At 42.2% G+C, this 27,925-nt stretch overlaps 1 long non-coding RNA gene across 1 annotated transcript; it reads right to left on the bottom strand.

Moving 5' to 3' along the window:
• Positions 1-87: 87 nt before the first annotated feature.
• On the bottom strand, positions 88-27,925 carry LOC140908278 (uncharacterized). The gene is made up of 4 exons (XR_012157822.1): positions 27,873-27,925; positions 1,508-1,828; positions 1,352-1,411; positions 88-268 (listed from the first exon to the last, which is right to left on the bottom strand). It is a non-coding gene; the product is annotated as an uncharacterized LOC140908278 (long non-coding RNA).

Raw genomic sequence — 27,925 nt, 5'->3', positions numbered from 1 at the left:
AACTAAAATCAATAATGAATGACAGGCAGCTCACACTTGTGAAAAAGCAGAATTCGATGCATCGGACACAGCAGCACTTACCATGGCTACATCTGTGGCGATGTGGAGATCGTTCTGGCTCCAAGCGTCAGGGTTACCCAGCGAGATCCAAATCACAATCACAGACCTTCCCTTGGAGGGCAGTAAACTTTTTAATTCAAAGATGGATGAGGCCCAGCAGACAATCCTTTGCCTCTTCCACAGCTGTGGCATACTTAGCATATTTCTCCTGGCAGCAAATATGACACTGTTGCAAGCCCAGCAGAAAGTTTTTCCAAAGATCTTTTTCCAGCCATCCCCACCTTTTGACAACCACCTCTCTTGTCAGGAATCCTGAAATGGGGTCACCTCAGACCTATGGGTCTTGGAGATTGTCAGCAAGGAGTATTGCATTCAATTCCAGGCCCTTCTTCCCCCCTCCCGTTTTTCCCCATCCCTTTTCAGTGACCCCTCTCATGAGATACTGTTGAAACAGGAAGTGTCACGCTGCCTAGAGTGGCTCACAACCGTGTGTGCCCTACCTCAAAGCAGACTGTCAGAAATAGGGCCTCCGCCTCTCCCCACCCCCCATTAAGCTGTCCCTCCTAGAACAGCACCTTGGTGGAAGGGGCAGAGGAGGGGTGGGGCCATGGTTTGGGCACCAGCAATCCTCCCACTTCTAAGGAGCTTCCGGCACTCCTGAAGCCCCTGCCAGGGCTTGGGGTACTCGGGGCCAGGGCTTCAGCCCCACACCTTCTGCAGGGGCTTGCGGAATCTGTTTTTCCAGGGGCCCCCAAGTTGGCCAGCGCCTATGTGTTAATCTGCCACTGCTGGTAGTATGTTCTATAATTAGATTTCACCAAACCATGAACAAATATGAACTCCTGGATCACTGTTACAGTTTTATCATGGAGTCACAGGCAGTCCTCTTAGGGCTTGTCTACATTACCCGCCGGATCGACGGGCAGTGATCGATCCAGTGGGGGTCGATTTATTGCGTCTAGTATTGACTAGTATAGACACGATAAACCAACTAGTACAGACACGATAAATCAACTGCCAAGCACTCTCCTGTCGACTCTGGTACTCCAGAGCAAGAGGCGCAGGCAGAGTTGATGGGGGAGCTTCAGCAGTCGACTCACTGCAGTGAAGACACTGCGGTGAGTAGATCTAAGTAACTTAGATTGATCGATCCCCCCCAGTGTAGACCAGACCTTAGACACTCCAGTTTATCCTGCGGCCCAGACAAACTAGATTTAGTGATAACAGTCACTTATTCCAAAAATCATACTACATTTAGGTTGCTTCCAATCCCAAGAGACCAGTCACCTACCCCCAGATCAGTTGGAACCCTAGATCGATCCTACTCCAAGGACAATGCCTGTAGCCAATCCTGAAATAAACAATCCAAAGGTTTAGTAACTAGGAAAAAGGAAACAGAATTATTTACAAGTTTAAGCAAGCAAACATATACAAACATATGAGTTACCATCCAAATCCTATGAGTGACAGTGTTGTAGTGATCTGTCTATTCAAAGTGTCTTTCAGGGCAGACCCAGGAGGCAGCCCCTGGAGACCTTTTGCTTCCAGTTAGAGTCTCTGGCCCTTCAGAGTTCAAACAGCCAAAGATGCAGTTTCTTCTTGTGAGGGATTTTTATCCGGTTCCCCCAGAGTTCAAGATGATGGGCCCAGTATTTCCTCTTCATGGGTGAAGGGGGAGCAATCAACAAAGTATTTTGTCCTCTGATGTTCCACAGTGGTTTGTCTGGTGTCTATGGGCCTTCTTTTGTTGGGCAGGAGATAACACCTCCTGTGGCAAAACAGCATTTCACACTTGGTAATGTTTCTCTCCTGACTGTGAGGGTTTACAGTTTCAGAGCAAACACTGTTACACTTACATTGCAAACACTTAAATATTACCTTATAAAATGGGATATAGATATTATAAGTGAGATTAATACATGCAGCAGTGTACAAGCATTTCATAGAATATAAACACTAAATACATTCTGATAAGATTAATGCAAAACTCACATACAGGTGACCAGGTCTGGTCTCCAGCTCGGAGGCTGTCAGTTCTTAGGTAATGTCTCCAGCCTGGGCAAAAGCTGGCATCTGGGCTGCCAGCATCACACCCCTCTCATGAGATGCTGTTGAAACAAGAAATGGACTCCCTTCTACAACTCAGAGCAGAGGAGGACGTGCCCCCAGAGTTCTAGGGCAGGGGGTTTTATTCCCATTATTTTCTCATTACAAAGAAGAAATGTGGTTGGTGTCCTATTCCGGACCTTTGACATCTCAAAAATCCATCAGCCATTTTTCAAGTTCAGAATGATGACTGGCCTCCATAATCCTGTTGTTAGATGCTCAAGACTAGATCTATCTCAACCTTCAGGATGCTGATTTTCATCTATCCATATTTCTGGATCCCTGGAAGTGCCTGAGATTCCTAGTAGTAACATGTCACTACCAGTACAGGATCTGGCACTTTGGTCTTTCCAGAACATCAAGGGTGTTCATCAGGTGCTTGGCAGTTGTGGTAGCTCATTTAAAGAGACAGGGGAGTCAGGTGCATCCGTATCTCAGCAATTGTCTAATCCCAGGAAGATCACCCAACAGGTTATTGAGTGGATTCAAATAACCTTAACTCTTTGCCACACTGGGCCTCAAAGTAAGTTAACAAAGAAAAATCTATACTCCATACTCTGATTCAAAACACAGCTCATAGGAGTCATGTTAGAGTCCACATGAGAGTGAGCTTATCTTCCACAAGAAAGATTTCAAGGTATAGTGAACTTCATCAATCAATTTCATGCTCACCCAAAGAAACCAATACGAGCACGCCTTTAGACTTCTGGCACATATGCTTTCATGTATCTAAATGACAGTTTGCCAGACTTCACTTGTGCACTATGCAAAGGTGGTTGAAATCAGTCAGTATATCTACCCAGGAAACACTGCATTCTGGCCACAGTCCTCCAAGAGGTCCTCTCCTTGTTAAACTAGTAGAAAGACTCATTTCAGGTGTGCCAAGGAGTACCCTTCTCTGCTTTTCTACCTACCAATATTTTGGTCATGGATGCCTCCATTCAAAGATGGGGACTCATTTGGATAACCTTCAAACTCAGGGCCTGTGGTTCTGTCAGGAAGTACACAGGCACATAAACATCCTAGAACTCAGAGCTATCCATCTCACATACAACATTTCTATGGCTACTACATTCCAGTGCTGACAGACACCGCAGTTATGCATTCTGTCAACAGAGAAGGAGGAGCCATGACATTTTCCCTCTGTCAAAAGACAATTCATCTTTGTACTCGGTACATTTGCCACCAAAACATACTGCTGGCTCTGCATCTTCCAGGCACTCAAAATTAGTTTGCAGATCACTTCAGCAGCCATTTCTCAGACAACCACAAGTGGCTGATCAAGGACTCAGTTTTGCGGAGGATATTTCACAAGTGGGATACCCATCAATAGACCTGCTTGCCACAGACCATAACAACAAATGCCTAGCACTCTTCTCTAGCGGGGGCTCTAATCTGGGTGCCCTGCCAGAGGCCTTGCTCATACCCTGGATAGCAGGACTAATGTATGTCTTACCCCTGATCCCCAAGATACTGTGGGTCCTGATGAAATTGAAGCCAGGTGGTGGACTGACGGCCATGATAGCCCAAGGATGGGCCAGACAATTCTGGAATTTGGATGTGGTGAACCTTTCCAAACAGCCCCGCCACATCTCACCTGCTCTATCTCAGATAGTCTCATAAAATCGGTCAGTCCTGATTTTTGGGTCTTTTTCTTATATTGGCTCCTACCCCACACCCCCGTTCCAATTTTTCACACTTGCTGTCTGGTCACTCTAGTTGACATCCACTGAAAGAAGCTGATCAACTGAAGTTCAAAACATTGTGTTCCAAACCAGGAATACCTCAACTAGGCTACCTTATAAACCTAAGTGGAAGAGGTTTTATATTTGGGGATCTCAACGTCAACTATCTTCCATGACAGCACCCACTCTAGCAATATTGTACTATTTAAGAGCCTTGAAAAAATCTGGACTTTCTTTCAGTTCCATGAGGGTCCTATATCAGTGATATCTGTGCACCATCTTCCTATCTAGGGTCATACAGTATTTTCCTATCCTAAGGTAACAAGATTCCTTAGGAGTCTAATCCATGTTCCCTTCCCCTTTGCCAGTTCAGGAACCCTCTCCCTTTTGGAACCACAATACAGTACTTGGAAGACTGATGGATCGCCACTGTGAGACCATAACAAACCTGCTCCCTATACCATTTATTGATGAAGGCTGCTTTTTCAGTAGCCATTACATCAGATCAAAGGGTAGGGGAGATGCAGGCCCTCAGGACAGGTCCCCTTTATACATAAGGACAAGGTCACCCTCAGACCTCATCCTAAGTTCCTGCCCAAAGTTGTGTCAGAGTTCCATGTGAATGAGTCCACTGACCTGCCAGTGTCGTTCCCCAAGTCTCACTCAACCTCAGAGGATGCTAAACTTCACACACTTGACGTAGTAAAGGGATTATCATAATTTCTTAACAGAATAAAAACCATCCAGGAACACAGCCAGACTGTTCATGGCTTTTGCTGATAGGGTTAAGGGCCAAGCAATATCCTCACAGAGGTGATTATCAAAAAAGGGTCTCTATGGGGCACATTACGAGCTAGCAAAGTTAAATCCCCCTATCCACTTTGGAACTAATTCCACTACTTAGTCTAAGCTGCATGTTTGAAGAATGTCCCTATTTATGAATTTTGTAGGGCAGCTACATGGAGTTCAAGCCATACTTTCACATTAGTCTTTAGTGAAGTCTATTTTGGTAGGCCTGTCCTACAGTCCTTGGTTAAGTTAGCGGGACTAGTAGCACTCACTTCTAAGCAAACAGAAATCTGCAGGCCACACAGACTCTGCTGGCCAGAAGGATCCAATCTTGCACACTTTGGGCATATGCACACCAAGAGCAAAATCCATGTGGCTGACACATCTCAAAAAACCACAGTTACTGTAAGGAAGTAGCTGTTCTTTTCTGTGGTTGGTTTTTGTTTTGTTTGTTTCAGTTTCCATTTACATCTGGAGACATCTTGCAAGAAATTTTCACTAACTATATGTTCCAGATTTCTGGCCTCTTTTATATATAGTTAATTCTAGCAGAATTTCAACAGCTTTACAGGGGTAATAATTTCACATGAAAACAGAGAGTCATCCGGTGTGTATAGTATAATATTTGTGGTGTTTTTTACACTCATATTATCATAACATTTCACCAATTACAATTTTATATGTCTTGTTTTCTCCCCTTTTTTTCCTTACGTTTGTTTTTATTTCTGCTCGTTATGTTATGAAGTTTTTTCCAGTGTTTTATTATATAATATATACATTTTATATGTCAATTTGTACAACCATTCAATATTATTTGTTTGTTACATTTCTTTCTTTCTTTAGAGGGGGAGGTGTTTGTTTTTATGAAAGTAATAAAATATTTGAACATAAAAGAATTTCAATAGAGCTATTATCATTTCAGTGAAGACAGCTGATACGGGAATGGCACAGACTAGCAAGCATATCCCTGTCTCTCTTTCCAGTTTCCAAGTCAATAGAGTTCTCAACCATTTGGGGAAGCTTCACCAGGAACATGGAAACATCAGGGCGAAAATTTCAAACTTGTCAGCTTTAAATTAGGCACTTCAATTCGTGCATAGGCACCTAAACAAAATGGGCTATTTTTCAGAGGTGCTGAGCACCCACAACTCCTACTGAAGTCAATAAGAGTTTTGGTGATCAGCACCTCAAAATAATCAGGCCAATTTCAGGACTGGAGGCCCCAAAAAGAAAAGACAACTTAGAACCAACATTCAGATCTGCTTATTCCTGTGATACCATCAACATCCACCTGCCAGACTGCTTCAGAGACCAAGTCTCCCTTAGATACCCAGAGTAAATATGCCTCTCTTCACACTGGGCAAGAAATGAGGACTGTCCCTTCCCTGAGAAATACCATCTCTGTTCCATTTCTCCAATTTCTCTCAATAAAGTTGGAAAAATAGGCAAGAATGAATGGTAGATGAAGCTGAGATGAGAGTCAGTCGAAGAGGTGCAACTATCTGGATGTTATTTTCCCATTAGAGGAGCAAAGAGATGCAAGAAGAAGAAAACATATAGGAATGACAGCCCCTGAAATAAATTACCATTGGGACATATATAACAGGAAACCCAGAAACATTTTCACTGGCCAAGACCATATCAGAACTGGGGACTTTGTCAGGTGCTCAGATGCTGAGAAGAACCAGATAGATGGATGGATGCATCCTGCACTGAAGAATTAAATATAAATTTGGAAGAAGGATTACTGCTTCCGTAACTGAGAACTAACCTCAGAATTTACAATTTCCAACACAGCCTGCATGAGATGGTGGAATCTTTTCACTCTCTTCTCTTTTTAAATGTTCTGTTTAGTTATTCCTATAGGAATATATATATAAAAAAATCCATTTAGAGAACGCTCAATGCACTGAGCAATGTGTATAACCTGAAGCAATAAAATACATGCACCATCTCAGTTAACGTAATTAGTACTGCCTATTAACTAGGCCAATAATGCAAGCAAGCAAAATATGAGACAGAATATCATATGAAACAAAAACACGGTCATGGGGGGGTGGGGAAGAAAAGAAAAAGAATGACCATAATTTTATACTCCCAAACTCCAATCTTAAAGAGTCAGTATTATCATTTTTGGCTAGTTGTGTAAAAAGCAGCCTGAAGAAGAATACTGACAGCAAGATGGAATGTGGATCTGAAGAGGTCAAGCCTGGGGCTTGCCAATAGATTTCCTGGAGGTCCTGCAGACTAACCCAAGGATGAGGAATGTATGCAGGGGCAGGGAGGGAACAGGTAGGGAAAGGCAGAGAGATGGGGGAGGTGCGGGAGGGTCTATTAACACAGATAGGGAACAAGACAGGGATGCAATAGAGGTTTGGAAGTGGCGGAAGCATAACGCTAAATTCCTCAAAGTCCATGAAGTGAGAAAACACCCTACATGACAGCTGAGCAGAGGCAACGCACAGAAAATAAAATACCCATTCATCATCGTGTCAGGGAAGTAGCTAGTTAATTGAATAAAGAGTTTGAAAACCCCAGTGAAACACCCTGAGCTCAGCTGGTAATTATTTTCAAGCACCTGACCTACTACAGCCACGATTAACATCTAACTGAGCCATAGTCATACAATCAAACATTCAGAATGTTACTCATGTTTAAACAGCTTCCAGTGAAGATGACACAGCCCTATTAAAGGCATTTGCATATTCCCCACAGGATCCACAGGGCTCGTTCAAGTCTTTATCCGCAATCTTGGCTGCCAACTTCCTCTTTACAGTTCTCATGCCTTATTTTCCCTGGGAACCTAATAAATGAAACATTAGCCCAGCAGATTTATTCTTTCCTGTTAGAAGAAACTGATTTTGGCAGAGTTGGTAAATAACTGGTGTATATGCAGCCTCTTTCACAAACAGCTTTTCTTCCAGTTATTTATTTATTTATTTTTAATCCTGACCATGCGTTATTGCCTCAGTTTGGGAGAGAAAGGAAGTCTTTGTTCTCCCATTAGCTGTCCCTTTCCTGGCAGTACAGGCAAATTTTAATACTCTCAACTGCAGAAATCAGCAAAAGGACTTGAAGTTGGACCTCCATCAGCATCTAGGGGAGTTCTCCATGTCTGTAACAGCCCTCTGTTCCCAATGTTTTGGCCTTCCCTTTTCAAAAGGCCGCACATTAGACTCCCTTTTCTTCAGAGTCCACTGATGTTATTCCAGGTGTTATTGGGGATAGGGGATGCTAAGGCAATATTCTGTATTCAACTATTGCACTTCTCTTCTTCCTGCAGCTCAGCTTAGCTCTTTGCTGACACACAGGCCAGAGTTTTGTCTTTTTGGACTTTTCAGACAGCATTACACAGAATTAAACCTCAGGCCTATTGTACGTAAAACCATGATAAATGGATGTTAACATTCCTAGTCAATTTAAAAGAGAGAGAACCATACATTTGCATAGTAAAACAAACATTTTTAGTGCACATAAAAGACATTGCAAATAGTATAAAACTGTAAATAGCACTTGGAATACTATGAATAACTTTTAAACAAAAAGAAAAGGAGTACCTGTGGCACCTTAGAGACTAACAAATTTATTTGAGCATAAGCTTTCGTGAGCTACAGCTCACTTCATCGGATGCATTCAGTGGAAAATACAGTGGGGAGATTTATATACACAGAGAACATGAAACAATGGGTGTTACCATACACACTGTAACAAGAGTGATCAGGTAAGGTGAGCTATTACCAGTAGGAGAGCGGCAGGGTGGGGGTGGGGGGGACCTTTGTAGTGATAATCAAGATGGGCCATTTCCAGCAGTTGACAAGAACGTGTGAGGAATAGTGGGGGGGGCACACAAGTGATGCTGCTTTTCCACAATTTCAGCCTCTGCATGTCAGTGGCCCAGAAGTTACCTACTACAGGACAGGCCTACCAAATAAAATAACAGAACGCCACTAGTCATCACCTTCAGCCCCCAACTAAAACCTCTCCAACGCATCATCAAGGATCTACAACCTATCCTGAAGGACGACCCATCACTCTCAGAGATCTTGGAAGACAGGCCAGTCCTTGCTTACAGACAGCCCCCCAACCTGTAGCAAATACTTACCAGCAACCACACACCACACAACAAAAACACTAACCCAGGAACCTATCCTTGCAACAAAGCCTGTTGTCCACTGTGTCCACATATCTATTCAGGGGACACCATCATAGGGCCTAATCGCATCAGCCACACTATCAGAGGCTCGTTCACATGCACATCTACCAATGTGATATATGCCATCATGTGTCAGCAATGCCCCTCTGCCGTATACATTGGCCAAACTGGACAGTTTCTACATAAAAGAATAAATGGACACAAATCAGACGTCAAGAATTATAACATTCAAAAACCAGTCCGAAAACACTTCAATCTCTTTGGTCACTCGATTACAGACCTAAAACTGGCAATTCTTCAACAAAAAACCTTCAGAAACAGACTCCAATGAGAGACTGATAAATTGGAATTAATTTGCAAACTGGATACAATTAACTTAGGCTTGAATAAAGACTGGGAGTGGATGTGTCATTATACAAAGTAAAACTATTTCCCCATGTTTATTTCCTCCCCCCCCCCCCCCCCCCACCAATGTTCCTCACACGTTCTTGTCAACTGCTGGAAACGGCCCACCTTGATTATCACGACAAAGTTCCCATCGACCCACCCCCCCCGCTGCTCTCCTGCTGGTAATAGCTCACCTTACTTGATCACTCTTGTTACAGTGTGTATGGTAACACCCATTGTTTCATGTTCTCTGTGTATATAAAATCTCCTCACTGTATTTTCCACTACGTGCATCCGATGAAATGAGCTGTAGCTCACGAAAGCTTATGCTCAAATAAATTGGTTAGTCTCTAAGGTGCCACAAGTCCTCCTTTTCTTTTTGCAGATACAGACTAACATGAGTGCTACTCTGAAACCTTTTAAACAAAAGCTATTCGACAGTAAATATACTGGTGTTTCTTATTCAGACTTCCCCACTTTTGTTTCTATTACCTATAGTAAAATGTAAGGTTTCAACATTAGAGCACAAGGTGTGTGAGGTACTATCTTTTTATTGGACCAACGTCTGCTCATGAGAGAGACAAAATTCGAGTGACACAGAGCTCTTCTTCAGGTCTGGGAATGGTATTCCAAGCGTCACAACTAAATGTATGGTGGTACAGATTATGTGCTAACTATTTATGCTAAACATTCTAAAGGACCATTTAAGATAGAGTGGTCCATTAACACCACTGTAGTCATAGGACAAATACAAGCCTATCTCCTGTGGGTGAACACTTTCACAAAACGATCACTCTATATTTGACCTCTCAATCTTCATCCTCAAGGGAAACCTGCACGCAACACTTTAAAAAGATGAGCCCAGGAGCTCAAATTCATAACTCTGCTGGACATCAAAAATCATGGACTGATCAAAGACACTGGATTTATGGCTTATTACAACAATCTGTAACCCACTAATTCCCCCCTTATTTGTCCTATGACTATAGAGTTTTTAATGGACCACTCTACCTGGAACGGTTCCCTAGAATACGTGCTAACTATTTTTGCTAAGCAATCTGTTCCACCTTGCATTTAGCTGTGATGCTTGGAGTACATTTCCCAGCCCTGAAGAAGAGCTTTGTGTGGCCCAAAAGCTTGTCTCTCTCATCAATAGAAGTTGGTTCAATAAACGATATTACCTCATCCACCTTGTCTATCTAATATCCTGCGACTGACATGGCTACAACTACACTGCATACAGATTTCAACAGAACATTTTCAGCACACACACCAAGACACATCCCCCCCTGATCTCCACTCAGAGTTGATGTCTCAGTCTTTAAAGTGTGATGACCACAGTATACACTGTGTGTGTGAGGCAATGTCACAGACCTTTGAAACACATCAGAATCCTGTCAGCAAAGAAACAGGCTGGGGACCTCCCTAGCTAGCAACAGACCAAGCCTTAGGTTAACAGCTGGCTGGTCCTCTCATTTGCTGGTAAAACAGAAGTCTGCAGCCTGTATCCAAAATGGTACAGGGTTTGGGATCACCATACACAATAGCCATTTCTGGATCTCTGTAGGGCACCATCTTCGCCTCATAAGCTCAGCTAAGTCAAGCAAGAATTCATAAACCCTCACTTCATTATGTGCTGCCCCATTCTCTCTCTTTAACAGAGACACGTGTATGCTGCCATATAAAGCATGTAGGCTACACATTCATCTGCCAAAGCAGCGTTGCCAACTGTCACGATTTTGTCGTGAGTCTCATGATAATTACTGTTTTCCTTAAAACCCCAGCTCCTGGAGTCAAGCTGATCTGTGATGATTTCAGCCTTCATTCTTAAAGAAAAAGTAAATTTCTAGCCCTCATGACTATGGAGAAAGCTTCAAAAATGTGACCCCAGTGTATCCTACAGGCTCAAAATGCAGAAGGCAAATAAAAAGAACACCGAAGTGATTATTTTCAAATAATCTCATGATTTTAAACCAGCCTTACGATTTTTGAACTTTTGAGGTTGGCAATACTGAAAGTGGGTCACTGGGCAGGCTCCCTTCCTGTACAGGAACAAAGAACTCTAGGCCATTGCCTCTCACGCCAGTTTCATACCTGTGTAACACTATTGACTTTAATAGAGTTAATCCCCATTTGCACAAGTGTGAAGCAGAATCCACAGCACTCCCAGCCCCTGCCATGCCAGCGGCTCCAACTCAAGGCCAGAATATTAATTTGAAGGCTCCCCATAGTAATGTAATGCACTGCCACTAGACTACCAGGCACCGAGGCTAGAAATCCACTACATTTAGACACGTACCTGGAACCCAATATAGCACCCCAAACGCTAATATTGCATCAGGGAATTGGATCTAGCGTTAGAGCAGGAATATCCAGCACTATATTTTATCATGCTATTCTCTGATTGACATCTTTAGATGCTGCAGTGTTAGAGAGCACAGAGCTATGTTGGGGCTGAGTGATGGAAAGTCATTAATAAATATTTGCAGTGAGTTTTGTTACACTTTACCGATTTAGAGCATGTCCAGCCAGGCACTGTAAGACAATTAGAAGGTGCTTTTCTAAGAATGTTTTATGAGACACATAGGTGCTACTATTATATGCAGGGCCACACCACAATGTAATGTCTGGTGAAGGCTGACAAGGACCAGTTGATGTTTTTCAATAGGGACAAACTGACTATCCATCTTATTTATAAGAAGATTTTTAACAACTGAAATGCACCATCAATAAACTGAACCAGGAAAATTTTCATTGGCTAACAAGAGAAAATAGGCCTGCCTCAAAATCTTAGGGCTGATTCACCACGTGTCATGCCAGAGTAATACTGATGTAATTTAACTGAAATCAGTGGAATTACACTGGCATAAAATTGGAGTAACACAGTAGTAAATCAGGTCTTTCATAAAATGCAAGAATAGATGGATAGGAGATTCTTAACACCTAATCTAATAGGAATATCACAATGTAAAGGGCAAGAATAAACTAATTTCTGTCCTCTCCTGGGAGAAGTCACAGCAAAGATCATCATGTGGAAAACTGATTGCCCTGCTCCAGTTAATGCTTATGTATTCTGTAATAAAGCAGAGTTTCCTAAATGAATTCCTCACTGCATGCTTAGAATTCCTGGGAGTATTTTAAACAGCTCTGCTCACAAAAGGTTTTCTGAAATCAGAATCCTTGTGTGTGCTTCAAACAAGTTGGAATCCCTCAAGATTATTTTGCTTCTCCTTCCCGTATGCCATGGCTTTGCCTGCATTTGCACTCTGTAATTCTTTATGCAGCATCAGGCTTTCCTGCTGGGAAAAGGAGTAATTCAAACAACCCAGGTCACAAAGGCTACTGAAATTGGAACCTTTATATATGTTTCAAACAAGCCAAGGTTACCATATAATGTCAATGTAAAATTTTACTTATAAAAGTCTTTTAAAATGAGCATTCCAAGGTGAAAACAACTGTGGACCCTCATCTTTTTCTGTGGACGTGCATGACACGCAATAATACACTGATGTCTCCAGGCCACCCCTACCTTCTTTATGACACTATCTTGGCTCTGAACTAGTTCTGATATGTAGGCTGTTTGGCCCCTTATAAGAGTCAAGCCAACACTTGGAATGAACAGTTGTGACTCTGGGCATTCTGGAATCAGCAGCACCCTAATGTGGGGTCTGGTTAGGAAGCCACATATGCCCCAATACAGGAAAAACAACCTTTGAGAAGTTTGCTACATAAGAAGTCCACTTTTAAATTATCAGATTTATACATGAGCCGCATTCTTTGGGATTCTAGAATCCACTGACTTGTCTGTTCCATTGATGGCCAGGCTGTAACCTCAGATTGCCAACCCAATCCCTGATTGCAGGCTGTATAGTCCATTTTCCACATGGGCTCCCCTGACATTTAGATACTTACCCAAAATACCGAAGGCCCCCTTCCCCTCAATGTTGTTCATGTGTGCCTCTCCCTCTTTACAGCCCTTATTTCCTCCAGGTTCCTGTCCCTATCATTCTCCAAAAGACCTCTATTTATTCCTTTCCCCATAATCTTGCAATATTGAAGTGGTATCCACTAGGACTCTCCAGTGGGCTATGCACCCCAGAACGTGTGATATGTGAAGTCAGTAGCAGTCATGCTGGAAGCTGCCAGAGTTTCTGTGTATTGCAGCAGGATCTTCAAAGGCACAGAGGGAAGAGTGGTTCCTGAAGGTTATGGGCTGGGAAGGAGCCCCAGCCTATGGGGAGTTTCTAGGGAAGGAAGCTGGTATAGCCTAGTGGAAGACCACCAGGGAGGCAGGAAGATGCTGAAATATCAAGAGGAAGGAGAGATGAGGTGAGGGTCCATCTCCATATTGAACTTGAAATAAGTTTGGATTCCATCTGATGGCTGGGAGAAGGTTAAGGCCAGTTTTTTCTTTCCTCCTGAACTGGCTTCCCCTTCCCTAGTTACAATTCATTATGAATTCCAACAAAATAATTTCCTGCGGGGTTCAATTTTATCGCTGTAGACAAATGCATCATCCTTATTCCAATTTAGAGAAAGCATTCCAGCTGTGTGTAATAGCCCAGATCCTGTAACAAATGGAACAGTCACTTAATTTAACAGAAAGGTTTTTCTCCATCAATGTATTTTAGGTTATCACCATTATGCTGGTTTTTGTTAACTAGCACATGAGATGGAACGGTTCAATAAATAACCCTGCATCCTGCTGTTGATTGGAAGTTGCCATCCTCTCCCAACAACAGCTACACAAACAGAAAGGTCCCAGTACAGAACCTAAGACAGGAACTGCAGTGCTGGCCTATCTCCAGATCTATTTTGGAATATCCTTGATATATTGGGGATTTAGGCTCCGAGGCACTGAAGTACTTAAGCACAAGTCGATCATTAAGCCCATGAGCAATCCCATTGAAGCCACTAGAATTATTCCCATGCTTAAAGCTGGGCACATGCTTAAGTGCCTTGCTGAACTGAGGCCTTACAAAGGGAACTTCCATTAAAACGAATGTAAGTAACAGACATATTCTCCCCATGCACTGAACGTAGCACACACTAGCAGGGAAAGAGAGAACTTCTACCGCGGCTGATCATTTTCCCCTTGCTCTTTTTCCGTAACTGGGAAATGGGAAAAATCACACACAGGTTAAGCATGCAGGGGAAAAGAGGTATATTTGTCTCCCCCATGCAAAAGCACAGCTTCTGAGTCACAGGGAAATAGATGGCTTAAGGGATCTGAAAAACGCTGTGATGGGTCACTTGTCCAAATATGAGCCAGGTCCACAATGACTGATCCTCATTGTCTTGTTGGGAGGTGTTCTGTGTGGGATCTCTGTGCTTAGGAAATAGGGATCTGTTTTAATTCACAGATGAGGTCAGACTAGATGAGCTAATGTTCCCTTCTGGACTTAAACTCCATGTCACAAAAACTGCCATCAAAAACTTGCCCCTCTTCAGCAGAATCAGCAGACCAAAGCAGTCTGCTTCCTCATACTGTCAGCCATCCACCCTTCCTCAATTCTAGAAATGAGCTCCCATTGGGGTCTTTCTGGCCAGTTTCTTCCAGACATGGACAGCCCTTTGGTCCTGTCCATGCACTATACATGTGCACGAGGAGGACAAGCTTTTTAGTGATCATTGTCCTATAATCAGCATTTTCTTTTTGCCTGTGCTCCTGGACATGGTCCTCAGTTCTTTTGAAGTGTGTAATTTTCAATGTAGATCTTTTGAGCAGTCAGATGAGTGGATTATCTTAGGATCATAGGACTGGACAGGACCTCCTGACTCATCAAATCCAGTCCCCTATTATCACAGACAACTCCATCATATAAACCTGTTCATATCAAGCTCTATCTTAAAATTCATTAAGTTGTCGTCGCCCCCCCACACACACACACACACGCACTATTCCTACTGGGAGGCTGTTCCAGAAGCTAACTACTCTGATGGTTAAAAACCTTCATCTAATTTCCAGCCTAAATTTATTCATGGCCAATTTATATCCATTTGTTCTTGTACCAACATTGTCCTTTTGGTTAAATAACTCTTCTCCCTGTCTGGTGTTTACCCCCTGCTGTATTTATAGAGAGTAGTCATATTCCCTCTCAGCCTTCCTTTTGCTAGGGTAAACAAGCCACGCTCTATTAGTCTCCTCTGCTATGATAGGCCCTCCATTTGTAAGTGATGAGGAATTTTAAAAGGTTTGGCAACAGGATACCTGTCACTGAGGGAAGAAGGAAAGTTAAGCAGCTGGCATGGTAGTTAGCATTGGTGCAGTTTTCATTGTGAGGCTAAGGAAGGTTTAGCAGTTAGAAGAGGGTTTGTAAGGGATGTCTTAGGCCACAGGTATGTGTCTTTTATGGCAGAACTATTCAAAATGGTTGGGAGGAGAGATGAAACTGATGGCCCATATGGCAGTTTCTAAAAATATATATCGTTAAAATTCACACACACAAAAACAACAACAGATTAGGGATGGCCAAGGAACCTCAGTATGGAAAGATGGGAATCTCTCAGTATGGCACTGCTTCTGGAAAGCAAGGAACGTATTGATACTATGGGATCCATCACTGTCAGTGGGAGTTCCTGCATCAAGGAAGGAACCCTTAAATATCTGATCATGAACGAAAACATTCTGATTTTCACGAAAAACAAGTACTGTCTGGCAAGAGTTGCTTATTTATCTTTTTCATATGTAAGCCTACAGTTAAGGATATTTTAAAATGCTTAACATTTCTTTGCATTTTAGTTTCACACAAATCCACTACGAACTACACATAATTGTGCTTGTAAAAAAAAATACAACATTAGAAAGAATTTGGAAATGCAACTTGAAATTAATGCTTAGTACATATCACGTAAAATTTTCAAGAGTCCCAAGTTGGCTTAGGATCCTGTGTCTAACTGAAAGTCAATGGGACTGAATGTGTGTCTACACTTAAAACGCTACAGCTGAGCCACTGCAGCTGAGCCGCTGTAGCGGTTCAGTGTAGACACTACCTACACTGAAGGGAGGGGTTCTTCCATCAGCCTAGGTAATCCACCACCCTGAGACGGTTCATATACATATGAACACCCCCAAAAAAGCTATATTATCAAGCACTCAAAAATTAGGAAATGCCATGGGCTGCATAGGCAATCTTAATTTGCCCCCTCCCCCTGTGTATATGTGTTATGATACAGTCTTTAATTACTGCATTACATACTATTTTTTTCCACAAAACCCCTGCCTCATTCAGTGCACAGAATGTGGGATCGTGGTCACCTTATTATTATTTATTTGTATTAGTCTAGGGCCTACGAACCCTAGTCATGGACCAGGAGCTTATTCTGCTATGCACTGTATAGAGCAAAAAGATGGTCCCTGCCCGCAAAGAGCTTACAATTTAAGTGTGACACAAGACAAGAGATGGACACAGACAGGGGAGCACAAGGAAACAATGCTGGTCAGCATGATAGGTAGTGGGCAGAGATGACCCGTACCTGATGGGGGTGGGGGCAATTTAAAGGTTCGGCCACCCCCAGAACAGTGCGAGTCATGCCCTCTCCCCAAGGTAGGCTCCGCCCTTACCCTCAGTCTCCCCTCCCGGAAAGCAGCGGCCCCTCCCTGCAGTTCCCAGCTGTTGCTCCTGCCTCTCCCTGCAGGGCACAGCTCGCAGCTCACTGGCTCCAGCAGCTGCCATGCAGGGAGGGGGCCCAGCTGCATCATGTGACCGAGCAGGGCCAGCAAACCCTGGAAGAAATCTCTCCCCCCACACACACGCATCTCCTGTGGCTATGATAGCATGATATCAAGCACACCAGCATCCTAACCTTCTTGCGGGGGGAGCGGGGCGGGAAGTATAGGCATGAGGGCACAGGAGAGCTTATGGTTTAACAAGCAGCTATTCAATATTTTGTTCTCTCCTTGTTGTTCAATGTATGGCCCCAGGCCTTCTTTACTGCACACTATTCAACTCCTGCTCTGAAGACAGGATTGTTATTTTTCTTAATCTCATTCTCAGAAACAGCTGAATCCTTCTGGGTGTAATTTTCCATAAATTCAGCCGGAGGCAGACACCCAGCGTGGAAAATTTCAGCCCAAACAGTTAAAATTTGGCAAAGCTGAAGCAACCTTAACAGCAGGCAGTGCTAGCAGCCCAGCCTTGAACAACTTTTCTTCAGTTTTGTGAATGTGAATTTAGTGCTCATAAATAATGATGAACGCTTGCAAGGCTAAATTTTCCCAGGTGTCCTCAGAGAAATAACAGAGCTGGCCAATGAGAACCCCAGCCACCTCAGTGTGCCTCATCCCTGGAGGAACGCCCACACGCCATGAGAGGGAAGATGGTTGTTGGGTCTCCATTCACGTGCAATCCATTAGCTGTGCTAAATCTGGGGCCAGCTGTGGAGCCAGTTTCCTTACCTGTATGGTGCAGGTGCCAGGAGTGATGCAGACACTTGTTCACTAGAAACTGGACTGAAACTTTCAGCCCACATCTGCCATGAATAGCTGTGAGATGTAACAGCTTTCAGTTGTTATGCTGGACTTGAATCCAGACTTAACTGTAGCCTTCACGATGCTGTCGTTTTCACGCTGCTCCTATTCAACATGAAGCTGGTGCACTCAAAGTTGGGTATGAATTGTTCTTTAATAAGATATCATCATAAAACATGCAATTTAGTGCTTCGTTTCGTCCAATTTTCATATAGGAATCAAACTGTGCTCAACTAAAGCCTTAATCCTCTTGGCCCTTCCTGTAACAAGTGCTATAGCGTATGAAGAGTAACCGACCCATAACAAATAAATTAATAAGCTTCAGTAATTATATTTGGGTCATTTTATTTTAAACCATGAAATCAAACGCTCTGTTCACATTAGTGCAGGAATTGCTGTAACTGGCCATCGGGGCTCCCTTGATACACCATCTGTGAATGAAGCATATTGACACATGTTGGAAAGAAAGAGACCATGCACATTTTAAGTGTGCAGGATTTTTCTCATTATCTTGGCTGGGGTAAAGGCATAAGACCCTATCGCTAGCCACACCCCTCTCAAGGCCAAACTATTCCTTCTGCCATGAATTTGCTCCGCTGCAGCCAGAAATCATGGAGAACGCCTCAGATCACAGTTTCTTAATCTATCCTGATGAGTAGATTTTATGGGACCGGCCCTCAATTAGTTAAGGTTGCTAACCTATGTGCTGGCTCTATGAGTTATACAGTTACTAGCCTCATGAAGGCATCTGCTTAGGCTATTTGGAAGAACCAATCCCACTTTTGACATGAGAATGCGTTTTGGTTCTATAATGTTGTTAGCAGTCTCATGCACATTTCTCAAAATGTGCACCACATTTCTGTTACAGCAAGGTGTCTATATTAGGTCTCTCTGCACTGCACCTGGGAGCATGTCTCCCAGCCCACATACACAGACGTGTGCTCGCTCCACTTGAGCTAGCATGCAAAAAATAGCAGTGTGGTCGTTGAGGCACAGGCTAGCCACCTTGGTATGGACCTAGCGCAGTGGTTCTCAACCAGGGGTACACATACCCTTGGGGGGAAGGGGAGGTCTTCCAGGGGATACTTTAACTCATCTTGATATTTGCCTAGTTTTACAAGCAGGCTACATAAAAAGCACTAGCTAAGTCAGTACAAACTAAAATTTCATACAGACAATGACTTGTTTATACTGCTCTGTGTACTATACACTGAAATGTAAGTACAATATTTATAGTCCAATGGATTTATTTTATATTTATATGGTAAAAATGAAAAAGTCAGCAATTTTTCAGTCATAGCGTGCTGTGACACTTTTGTATTTTTGTGTCTGGTTTTGTAAGCAATTAGTTTTTAAGTGAGATGGAACTTGTGGGTATGCAAGACAAATCAGACTCCTGGAAGGAATACGGTAGTCTGGAAAGGTTGAGAGCCACTGACCTAGAGGGTCTGGCAGGCTTGTACTTGGGTGGCCAGTTATTTTTCGGAGTAGACACTCACCTTAGCTCTCAAGTGTCAATTCTGCCCTCAGCTATGTGGGTGGAATTCCCCCTTATTTCAATGCAAGTTGCACTTAACAAAGGAAAGGACTGGGCCCTCATAAGCTTACAGACTTTAAAGCATTTATTTGTATAAAATTAATCTTAATGTATATTTTCTTACCTTCCAAGCATTTTTGTGGTAGTTGTTTTATAACTGCAATGATCTGATAGATTTTTAGGTACAAGTGAGTGTTTTGCCTTTATAAAGGTAACTTAATCAAAGATTTTGGCTGGAAATAATATTAAATGTATGAAGAAAGCCACTCAGAGGAAATCCAAACTAGGAATGCAAGCAGCTACCATCTTCTAATCTTTATCACTGCATGGGGCCCTGACGTTTAACTTTACTCTGATTCTTCTTATCAGCTTAAACAAACCATATAGGTAAGGAAACAAAACAAAACAAACACTTCATGCTGAACAGAGAGACAGAAGGAGGTGAATTATTTGCTGATGAATTATTTGCTGGTACTGGTGAATTATTTGCTGGTAACTCTCCTTGGGCATCTTTTTCCATCTCATTCCTTCCCATACATTATTTAATTCAGTGACTCCAAGTCCACTGAAGACTTGTTAGATCAGCCAGGAGGGGTCAGTCTCAGGATGAGAATTCACATCCTGACTTTGGTGCTCCTTCATTTGACAGACTGGAAAGGCAGCAATCAGTCACCACAGTGGGACAGTACTAGTTGGTCGCTACACAGGTTCATTAGACATATACCCTTCTTCTCTGGCTCATCTTTGACATTGTCAGCCCTTTGTGGGACAAAAGGACATCCTGGGGAATGCAAAGGACTGAAATATCATCCTGTACTCGGGAACTCTTCCAGGGCGTCAAGGATGTGTGGTCACCATAACCTCAAGTCCTTTTTTGGTCCTGCTGCACTTTAAGAGGCCTGTTCTGACTCAGAGGCAATATCAAGTTCCTCTAAAGAAGCCTTAAGCATTTACCTTTGAAAGTCATCCAACCCATGCTCAACCAAACTAGTTCTTCCCTGAATTAAAAAAAAAAAAAAGATGTTCACCTACAATACACTGTCTATGTTGCTTTTCATATTAGCCCTTAGGGTGCTATACTGTCATAAGCAGCCAAGGCAATGCTTTCTGAAGGTACATACCCTTAATTTTGGACAGTATATCTAGTATATGTAACAGACACCACAAAGGATATATGCAGGCTATTGTAGATGACTGTGTTTGTGCTCTGTGACTGTAGTTACACAAGTACGCCTCAGAGTGCTTCACAACACTGTTCTGGGACAGTGCTAGTAATCAGAGAAGACCAAATTAAACAATGTAGCTAGACACTATGAGAGGGTCGATCACTGGACCTGGGGAAGATGAGTGTATCTAAAAATTAGAAGCCTGACAAGTAAAGGACTCCTCATAGGAGTCTAACATTTTGGGGAGACTCCAGAGTTGAGCTGGGGTAGTTCTCACTTTCACCTCAAATGGAGGATAGATGCATTTTATACTTCAGGATATATAAGTAATTGTTTCCCTCAACCCCAGGAAAGGAGGGCAGCAGTGGAGAAGTGAATGCAGCAGTGTGGAAGCACTAGAATCTAATCTATCCAAAACACTGCTGTTAACTCATCTTACTCTCACCTTGTTTCTTCCATCTCATCACCTTCTTCAGAGCTCTTCACTGGCTTCCTGTCATTTACCACAAATTCCACACCTTCATCGCCGAGGTGCTACTAAATTTTATCGGCAGGAACATGTTCTTCGTTCCTTTCCTCTCCCTCTCACTGCCTGTGCTCTCTCACCGTCCTCATGCCTAACCATCCCTCTATCCCCTTCCCTGACTCAGCTTTGCACTCTCTTTGATACCAATTCTCTACACTCAAAATAGGGTTTGGGGAGCCCAAGCCCAAACGTCTACACTGCAATTTTATAGCCCTGCAGCCCAAGCCCCGTGATCCCAAGTCAGCTGCCACGAGCCAGCCACCGGTGTTTTGGTGCACGGTGGACATGCCCACAGAGTATTCCATAAATACTAGCAGTAATAACCTCCAGTAATAACCTTCAGTTACAAAACAGCAGAAAGCACACAGATGGTGGCTTACGTTGTTCACCACTCAGACTGGCCCATGAAGAGATGTTAGTTTCGTAGAAGTCTACCTTATGGGAAAGTCCTGCTGGCTGGCCAAAAATAATTCATTCAGTCAATGAAAGGAAACATTCCTGTGCTCTGTGCTCCCTAAAGGCCATGGTTCACCCTCCCCTGTGACCCTCTGATACATCTCAGATTTTTATGTAATTAGAAAAGAAAGTTATGCTAAACTCTTCTGGCATTTGTTAGCAATGTAAAAATCAATACTCTAGGCCTACCAAACGTGTGAATCCCTGGGACATTTCAAACCCCACAGGAGTGGAATACACAGACCTCAAAGCAAGCAGAAAATGTGTAAGGAGTTAGGGCCCCGTCCAGTGCCCATTTAATTCAATGGGCATCTTTTCCTCTATTTCAGTGGCAAGTTACACAAATTCTTCTTCTGAGAAAAAAGCAAGTATATTTGCAAAGCAGCATGTGAATTAAATGTAAACCTGATCAGCTTTAACTTAGATCCTGAGACTGGGGCCTGCTAAAAGCCTTCTGATCACATAATCTGCCTATCGCCAGGATTTGGCTATTTACAATTAGATAATCCTGGTAATTAAGAGTGTAGATATAAGCATTATTACTTTATTGTCATAAATATTTTGAAAGATACATTTTCCACTTTGGCACAATCTTAAAGGTCAAATTACCAAAAGCCTTTTAAAAACCGTCAGCAAATTATGGACACAAAATATGAATAAAGAACAGGGAAATGGAAAAGAATGAAAATAGCTCAGAAAATACGCCCACAAAGAAAAATACAACAAGAATTTACTGTATATGTGACGTCAGTGCTTACCATGAAACAGAAAAATCACTGATGAACCACCAGACAGTTAGCTCATTTTATGAAGAGCCAAAAATCAGGATAATGTAATGATACATTTACTGAAAGTTTAATCCAAGCTCACATAAGGCATCGTGCAGAAGAAACCTTTTTCACCAGAAGTAGCAAAAGATGTGCAAAAGAATCAGGGGCATATCTGAGACAGAGAGGCTCCTGCTGTACTTGACTGAGCAGAAGCAAGGACAACCCTTTTGCACAGAGGGGAATGACTGAGCAATAACTCTGCAGCCAGAAAAGGGCAGTCCAAGACTAGCATGCTGGTGAGTGATCACAGCAGTTGTTGTACTATTCTGGTGCCACCTTAGAATTATGGTAGCTGCCCGAGCCCTACTTAGCCTGCGTCACCACTAAAGCCAAAAAAAATGTTGACAGCTCACATGCACGATTGAAGAGCACAGTGCTACCTATATAGTTGGCTTGATAAAGCAGAGCGCCTTGTCCCCATATTCTGTATCATAATATCAAAGACACAACAGTTATTGTTATCTTTGTAAGGTATTTCACAAAGAGCAAAAGAAAATATTTGAGTTTTGTTTACAGTATCAGGAGGGCACAGTCACATCACCAGCTGTTCCTGTCACAGAAATTATTCTATTGTGAACAATTTGGCTGCTGCTCGCCACCATTCCGCCACAACAGCTCTTGCCCATTCTTGTGCGGTCAGCATTATTGGGGCTTTTGGGGAGACTATAAAAATCACAGAAACCCCTGCATAACTGTCGGTGCCAAGAGAATCTGACCCTTCATCTTTGGTGACAAGAAGTGGTGATCCACTTCAGAGTCTGAATAAGCTGCTGCAGAAGGAACTGTTTTGAGAACAAGGGGTCATGCTATCACAAAGCCATTCAGGTTCAGGGATAGCAGCTATTGACAGATGTCTGCAGAGTCAGAGCCACAATAATCCTCTAATCAGTCAAGGCTGATTCATAACATCGTCTCCATTTCCATCCCGACAACTCTATCGGTGTTTTATTAATTGGTTGAATTAGTTTGAGGCTCTCATTTAAAGATGATATTTTATGGTTTGTTGCATTCGACTTTTTTGAGAGGAAGCTGTAACTGTACCTACTAGTTAGTAGATAGCGACCTCTGTCATGTCACAAGGTTAATAAACTTTTGTAACCCTACCTCTTGTCAAGTACCTGGGGCCTGTAAATATAATACAGTTTAATCTCTTACCAGGTCTATTGCACCTTTATTACAAATAGAAATGATACTAAAAATATACATAGGAAAGCAAATGAACTTGTAAGGTTGAGTATTCACACTGGAAACTGGTTTCTGAGAGTTCCTTCTATCAGGATACAGAAAAATAACCACCTGATAAAACATGCCATCACAGCTTGAAACTGGAGTTACAGTTTTTGAATACTCACAATGAATTGCTCATGAACAATCTACAGAGCAAGACTTATGCACAAATAATAACAAGTAACAAACGCAGGAAACCCATGAGCTTCTGATGGATAGTTTGTGGGAAAATAAAAAGGTGGGGGGCAGATTCACCAAATACATCATTTGCTACAAATTATTTACTCAGCTTTTATTCCGGGTAGAGTCTACGAAGCTACTCTCATTTTCTTTTTTTTTTCTAGAGAATGGCTCAAGCCACAAAATATGAATCTGGATCCAGATTTCAATCACCACAAAATTTAGAGTTGTTTGAATTGGTTTGGCCCATTGTGAAGACAGGGGCCATCTGCAAAATTGGGATCCAAATTTGCTTCTCAGATTCCCACTGCTCAATAGGGGCTTGACCCTGCACTACTGAAGTTAATAGAAGTTTTGCCATTGACTTCAAAGGGAGCAGGAGCAGGGTGTAATTATCCACTATATTATCTCTGTAGCACATGATTCTGGCCACTGGCAAAAACAGGATACGTGACTAGACAGACCACTGGTCTGATTGTGTATGCAATTCCTATGGCTGCACTTTAGTTTGTGCCCAGCTGTAATTTTTCAAAGAGGATTTATTTCTGGAGTTCCAATGCCAGAAGATATACCTTTTGTCTCCAAAGTATATCCTCGGTCTTGCTGTGATTGAAACTCTGTTCCTTTTTTGACAGAAGTGTATTTCAGGAAGCAAACTCTTTCCTCCATGTCTAGGTCACAGCAGAAAACTCAGATCCAGGGAGAATAATTTTATTGTATTTGTAGGTTACTTCAGCAGCTCATTTTTCCACATCAGGAATTTTTACTCTGTTGCCCATTTGACAGGATCATACTAATGATGCTTCCATCATTCTCTCGCTTCTACAGGGGGTCCTGTAAACCCCTCCCAGATAAATCAGGGTTCCTTTTAATATTTAATTTTAGGAGTTAGGAGATCAAGGTCCTTCCTAAATGTCAGGAGATGCCCTGGATTTTTGTTCTTCAAGACAATGGACCTTTACCTTTCTGGCTCTCACCTACTTTTCCAGGATTATCAAGGTTTCTGTCAGACATTGAACCAAAGCCTTACTCTGCTCCTCTATGCTCTCCACACTGCTATCTAAAGATTTTGGAGCTTCCTCACCTGGAGCCTGCTTGTGATTTCATTTACACAGCTTTTACCCCATTGAGTCTAATGGAGTTACTTCTGACTTACTCTAGGTGAGTCTAAGATGAGATAAGAACCATGTCTATGGCCTCCACAAATGCTAGAGCGGATTACAACTTGTCAGATGTCCACCCTCTTAGGGCATGTCTACACTGACACCTGCGGCTGAGCACGCCAGCTGACTCAGGATTGCAGGGCTTGGGTTAATGCGTTGTTTAATTACAGTGTAGACATTTGGGTTCAGGCTGCAGCCGGGGCTCTAGCACCCTGCAAGGAGGGAGGGTCCCAGAGTTCCGGCTGCAGCCTGAGTCCAAACATCGACACTGCATTTAAACAGCCCTTTAGCCCAAGCCCCATAAGCCCGAGTCAGTTGGTGTGGGCCAGCCACAGGTGCCTGATTGCAGTGTAGACATACCCTAAGAGCCTCTTCAGACCCAAAGTCCGCACTTGCAGTGGGAATCCCAGAGCAAGATGGTGGTGATGTGTTGTGAAGCAGCCAACAGCCGTATGGTGTGAAAAAAAATCACTAGTATCATTTAAAGTGTTTTTATCTGGCATCAGAAAATAGTGTTAAAACTACAAAAGAGTCCTTCTGCACCTACATCAGAGGGAACCAAGTATGGACTGGAACACTAGCTCAAGAATAGAATTTTTAAAAGCAGCTTGATAGACACTAAATTGCTTCATGTCCTTGTCATTTGGGGTCACCCCATACTTTATGATTCTTGCCCACTCAGTCTTAGGGGAATGCAGCATGGGCTGCTATTATTGGTATGGTTTTCGGTTGGCTATGGTTTCCTCAGGCTTTAAGAATAAAAACTAGTAATTCTGGTTTTGGCCCAAACCTCTTCCTACGGTAGGGTAGGTGGATTGGAGATTTCCATCTTGGCCTTCCCAGCATGGCTCCCATTCACCGGTTTTATTGAAAGCAAAACCTTACATAAGCAATGGGTATATGTCGGTTTATGATGAAGAAAATAGTTCTAGAGCCAGAAGCTGAAGAGGTAGAACCAGAGATGGATGAGGTCCTTGGAACAGCTTCTACTGCACGCATCAATCTTATGGATCTAATGACAATGAATCATGCCACAATAAGCCTGATTCTTTTCCTAAACACATTGGCTAAAAGTTCACTTTTGCAGCCTACAGCAGGGTATTTCCAAAAGCCAGAACATTGTGAGAAGCTAGAGAACGTGAAACAAACTATATGGGGAATGGAGTATATGTATATTGTACAAAAATGAGAAAAGTTGCAAATAATTGCATTTTACAGGCACATTGTTGTCTTAAGTTAGAATAAATGCTGTGGTTAAGTAAATTAAAAATTAAACAGGAACATGCAATTATTAAAATCTGTATGCTTAATATTTGAGCCAACCACTGTGGTTTCTTCTCTCTGTTGATTTACAAGATATATGGTTAATTTTAAAAATGCAAGAATGGTCTCTAAAATCATGCAAGACTTTTACCAGAAGCATAAAATGTTCCAAATATTAGTATAATAAAATATTTTACTTGCAAATCAGCTTATAAATGTTTTCCTAAAGCAAGCAGTATAATGTAGCTGCAAATTGTTTTACAAGTTCAAGTAGAATTTCTCCCAAGAATCACTCCTCATTCCATCCACTAACTAAACAACTATTACATTTCATCAGATTATCCGGCAAAATAACAATCATAGTTGTTCCAAAGAGAGAATCTAGCCAATAAAATCCATTTAGATAAAATATATCTAAGTTATACTTAAAGATAAGCTCAAAGCAAGGGACTGATACAAAGCCCATGGAAGTCATTGGGAGTTTTTCCATTGACTTCAGTTTGGCATTGAATCCATCTCAGAGCCCATCCACCATGTACGCTGGGCAAGTTTGAATCCAGACTTTGCAGGTCAGGCCTACCTCTGCTTATCTCATAACAGTGAAATTTATACCTGTGCAAAGGAGAGGGCAGGTACCCATAGTGTACCTATGAAGATGGTTAGTTCTTTTTATTAATTATTTTTTAAATCATAGCATCTATGAGCCCCAGTCCTGTAGAAGGACTCTACTGTGGTAGGTGCTGTACAAATGGAACAAAAAGACAGTCCTTGTCCCAAAGAGCTTACAATCTAAATATAAGACAAGAGACAACAGATGGATACAGACAGACAGGCAAGTGCAAGGAAACAATGAGTACAACATTAGTCAGCAAGCAATAGAAAACAGGGTAAATGTCCCTATATCCCTATATGTTGCTTTATGGAAGACAGAAGGGCATCTGTGTGATATTTCTACCCAGCGCCTGTGTTGATTCATAAAACCCCTCCAAAATCACCCCAACCCAGATAATTACCCTCCGTGGAAGCAGCCAGAATTTTGTTAAGAGAGAGAGAAATTCACTGGTACTTTTACCGCTGCACTAAACACAATATAAACCCTCTCAGGCAGTTCAGTCTAGAAATCACTACCAACCATTATTGACTTTGTAGCAAAATAATGGCTTTGTACATTATTAGCATTAGTTGTATTAACATAGCTAATGGATATTAATACCATATGAAAAAGTGCTCATTAAAACATTGTAAAATGCACTTGGTTAGTGATTTGCAGTTTTAAAAGCATAACTTCTTAACTAATGTGTTTAATGCACATATTGTATTTATAATTGCAGAATTACATGTGCTTATTTTAATAAATTATGCTTTCAAAAGAAATGTGTTCAAGATTTTCAGACCAAACATATCCTTTTCACACCTCTACAGGAAATGTGTTTCCTTTGGCTTTTTTTGGTTTCTTGTATTCCTATTTTTGTAGTGCAGTGAAAATATACTGTGTATAATGATTAGGGTAGTAGATAAGGAGCTAGGACTCTTGGGGGTCTATGCCTTCTTTTGCCACTGTTTTTTTTTGGGGGGGGGGGCGGGGATTGCCTGATTTTGGGGAAGTCATTAAGCCTCTTTCTGCCTCAATGTCCCTCATCTGTAAAATGCCCCTCCCCCAAATCACTTAAGTGTTCATAGATTCACAGATTCCAAGGCCAGAAGGGAGCATTTTGATCATCTAGTCTGATCTCCTGAATAACACAGGCCATAGAACTTCCCCAAAATAATTCCTAGAGTATATCTTTTAGAAAAAGATCCAATCTTGATTTTAAAATTGTCAGTGATGGAGAATCCCACGCGACCCTTTGTAAATTGTTCCAGTGGTTACTTACCCCTAGTGTTAACAGCTTATGCCTTATTGCCAATCTGAAGCTTGACACTTGCA

The sequence above is a fragment of the Lepidochelys kempii genome, chromosome 3 (assembly GCF_965140285.1).
Source record: "Lepidochelys kempii isolate rLepKem1 chromosome 3, rLepKem1.hap1, whole genome shotgun sequence".
In the NCBI taxonomy this organism is placed as follows: Eukaryota; Metazoa; Chordata; order Testudines; family Cheloniidae; genus Lepidochelys; species Lepidochelys kempii.
The sequence above is the reverse complement of the archived record's forward strand: the minus strand, read 5'-3'. Positions and strand labels throughout refer to the sequence as shown.